This window comes from Galeopterus variegatus, unplaced genomic scaffold (genome assembly GCF_000696425.1).
Source record: "Galeopterus variegatus unplaced genomic scaffold, G_variegatus-3.0.2 Scaffold14119, whole genome shotgun sequence".
Lineage (NCBI taxonomy): Eukaryota > Metazoa > Chordata > Mammalia > Dermoptera > Cynocephalidae > Galeopterus > Galeopterus variegatus.
Genome location: NW_007740230.1, coordinates 23,717 through 27,851, shown reverse-complemented (window position 1 = coordinate 27,851; position 4,135 = coordinate 23,717).

Genomic DNA, 4,135 nt, shown 5'->3' with positions numbered 1-4,135 from the left:
TCTGGCATGATTTGATATGTAGGAAAATCTCTGTGTGGGCAGAAGGCAACTGGAGAAGTCAGGAGAGGAAGACCCCCATATCCCTGCCCCAGCCATGCTCCATTTAAGGATTGCGTTGTGGGGGCTGAGCACCACTATGTGTCAGCAGTAAACAAGACAGACACAAGGTCTGCTTTCAGGGAACTTACAGTCTTATAGAGGAGATAGATGTTGCAGGGTCCTGTAGGGGCACATAGAGGGGCATGTGGCCCAGACAGCCACAGAGAAAGTGACCTCTAAAAGCTGACACTTGAAAGATGACTGAGAATCATCAAGCCAAAGCAGGTGGGCAAAGAGAGGGCTCCCAGCAGGGGAGCAGCAGGTGTCAAATGGTGAGGGGTGCTGTGATACATTTGAGGTAATCCTGGAACAGAGAATGCAAGGAGAGGAAGCAGCTGCGGATCAGGAAGGATGAGGGAAGCAGGGGGCAGATCACAGAGGGGTCACGTTAACAGGTTTGAGCTTTATCCTGAGAGAAATGGGAAGTCACTGAAGTATTTTAGGCAGGGGAGGGAAACGATCAGATTTTCATTTAAGAAATATCAGAGCAGTTTGAACCAGCGGAGAGGCAGTGGGATGAGGAGAAGTAGCAGAAGTTATAGGTCATAGGAAATGAATGGATACGGTGGATGAAGAGGGGAAGTCAAGATCAAGCCGTAGGCTTTCAGAATGAGCAAGCAGGAGAATGGAGGTGCCATTCCCTGAGCTAGAGCTCACGGAGGTTTGGAGAAGGTGGGAAGACTGACTCAGTCTGAACTTGTTGAATTTGACATAAGCTGTAGGACATCCAACTATACATTAGATGGTTGTGTATTTGGGTCTGGAGCTCAACAGAGAATCTGGGTTGTGGAGGCGGATTTGGCAGGCGTCAGCAAAGAGATGGTCATGAAAGCCCAGAGTCAACAGAGGGTGGTGACTGGTTAGCTGGGGAATTAATTGGCTGGTTTAAAAGTTAATATCAGCTCTCTAGCTGAAGAATCAGAGCACATTTCAAGAAGGTCAATTTATCATTCTGAGACCAAACTAACTCTGGTCAAGGCCCTGAGGTCCAATGCAGTAGCCAGTAGCTGCATGTGGTTATTTTATAAATTAATTTAAAACTTAAAATTCAGTTCCATAGTCACACTTGCCACCTCTCAGGTGCTCAATAGCCTCATACAGCTAGAGGCTACCATATTGGGCAGCACAGATATTGTAGAACATTCCCATCATCACAGAAAAGTCAATTGGACAATGGTGCCCCAGCATTATGTATTTATGTTGTTGTCAAGTGAAGGGCTGGTGCAAACACCACAAGCATCACATGGTGTAGCCTAAATTAGCAGGCAAAGGTCAGCAAAACAATGCATGTGGTTCCCCATCACTTGTCTCCCAAGAAAGATATGCTTAGGCCAGCCAGTGCTGGATGCAGCCTGAACTGTGCTCCAGGACAGAGAGAGCCCCTGCAGCACCCCCTCTCACTGTGGCCTTTGAGGTTCCAGAGCAGGCAGTAGAACCTGACCAAGGTGTGACTGGAGGTTTTCGTGACCAAGAAGCCTCTTAAAGGAGATGGACCTTCTGCCAACTGACCAGGAGTCCCTCTCCTGTGCTCTTGGAGGAAAGCTGAGCCGTGGAAGTCCCTCAGGCAGTGTAGTGGCCCTGTGCCCAGCAGCTTGTTGCCAGGATCCCAGAGAGATTTGGGTCATCTAGGGGACAGTACTACCTGGGTCTCCTCAATAATAAAGTACATTCTCTGCTTCTTTTCTAAATTAAGTTTTACTGAGAATGTTGTATTAATGATAAAACAGACTCACAGGACATCAGGAGCCATCTGGTTTAGTGAACGTTTTAAAGCAGGATTCTTCTGACACAGCTGAGAGAGGTGACTCCCCTTCTGCTGATGTTTATCCAGTGACCTCCCCAGTAGAAGGACATTATATATACATACACACACACACACACACATACATATATATGTATGTGTATATATATATATAAAATCTCCTTTTGGTTCTGTTTCTCTGAAGAACCCTGACTAATACACAGAGATAATATCCAGCTCAACCACATTCTATTTAACAGCTACATGGCAATCCAATCCTATACTGATGGATGTTATCCAGTTTTTGTGCTGTTTGCTACAATGCCACAGTGAACATCCTTGTCTCTGTGTGCAAATGCATCTCTAGGATTCGTTCACAGAAGTGGATTTGCTGGGTCCAAGGACACGGATATTTAAATTCTCTTAGGTGTCCGCCCCCCACCCCCGACACCCACAACCAGCCCAAAGACAACCACCAAGAAACCACCAGAAACACCCCAGCCTCAGGAACTGGGGTGGTGGGGGCCAAGGGCTTCGGCCACAGCCCCCTGACATCTGCACCCAGCCCGGCAATGACTGAGCCACCGCTGGAAGCCCCTGGTCTCCCCTGCAGGAATGAGGAGGTGCCACGGGCCTCAGCCCTACCCCACCTCCTTCCTCCTTCTCCCCCCCCATTTCCCTCCCCTTTCTCCTCTCCCCCACCCCCAACTGCTCCACAACATCTTAGAATGAAAAAAAATTATAATTTTAATAAACAAACTTTATTAAATAAATAAATAAATAAATAAAATTTGTTAGGTATTGCCAAGTTGCCTTCCAAAAAGCTGCCCCAGTTTACACTGCACTAAGAGGGAACGAGAATGCCTGTTTTCCTCCCAAGAGGTGGCTGGTGGGTGGGTTGAAGACAACTTCAGCGTGCTGCAAATGACGGGCCACAGGACGGGGCGGGGGAGGGCATATGAGAAACAAGACTGCAGAGAGGCAGAGACTAGGAATCCAGAGGAGAGAAGCTGCAGAGCCCACGCCAGGGGCTGGCCGGGTGAGGAGGGATGCCCGCCCATCACGACAGCAGGAGGAGGAGAAGGTCGGGCTGGTCAACGTGGAAGTTTGGTGGCAGGGAGAGGTTTCTGTGTATTTTCTGAAATGTAGAAAGAGAGAGTGGTTGCTCAAAATGAAGGCAGAGGAGTTAGGTCAGGAGGCTGATAAAGAATGAACATTAAGGTAACTACCTTGAGGAATAGAAGGGAGAGGTGACAAGGGAAACAAAGAAGGATTTCCAAGCAGCATTTAAGTGCAATAGATTATTTTTAGCCCAATACACAAGTTTTCAACAGCACTTGTCAGTCTTCACCAATGTGTCCCTCCTTCCAACAGAGAGCAGTAGAGGAGCCACTTTCGGGCAGGCCACCATCTGAAAATCCCTTGAGACAGGGGAGGCAGTTGGGGACCTTCTGAGGCTGGAAGTTAAGCTAAGCCCCAGCCCCAGGATTGCTTGTGTACCAGGGTCATTCATGTTCCCCAAACTCCATGAGGGTCACTTGATTACTGAGGTGCCAATGGTGTGATTTCAGGACGTCCCCGAAATACCTCCCCCTTCCCTCCTGATAATCACCTCTGAGAGCTGAGGGTTGGTTTTGTTGAGGTGCACAGCAGGAGCTCACTGAAGTCTGTCTTCCTGGTGGGGACGCCTGAGACTCCTTAGTCCAATCTGATCGCCCAGCCCTCTCCCCCTACCACTCTCCCATACTAATCCTTCCTAGGCCTAAAACAGATCAAGCCTACCTATTCAGGGGAATAGATGATCCCTGTTCTTCTAATGATCCTTCATAGAACTCAGGACCTACTCTCACTGTCCTGACCTCAAGCTTCTCAGCATTTTCTTCTGATTCCTTTTCTTTCCAAGGATGGCTCTTACCTCTGCGGGAACATCACCTTAAAAAGGACACCCATGAGCCCTGTGAAAGGTCCCATGGTGCATGCAGAGCAGCCCATCAGTGACCCTTGGGGCACTGGGGAAGGCAGCCAGTGGCAGGGCCTTCCAGACAGGCAGCCTACATGACTCCAACGGCAGGTAAAAAGAAGGACCTAACATGCTGTCCTCACCTCGGAACTCCACGTTCCATTGTTGGGCCTTCCAACATATAGGAATTTGATATCTGGGGATTTTTTTGTTTTTTTTTTCCAAGGGAACAAATGCAGAATTTTATTTATTTACATTCAATGAATTTAAATCCTTGAGGGGTACAGCATCACATAGACTCTGTGCCCAACGGCCTTAGAAGGAAGGTTGCTTTG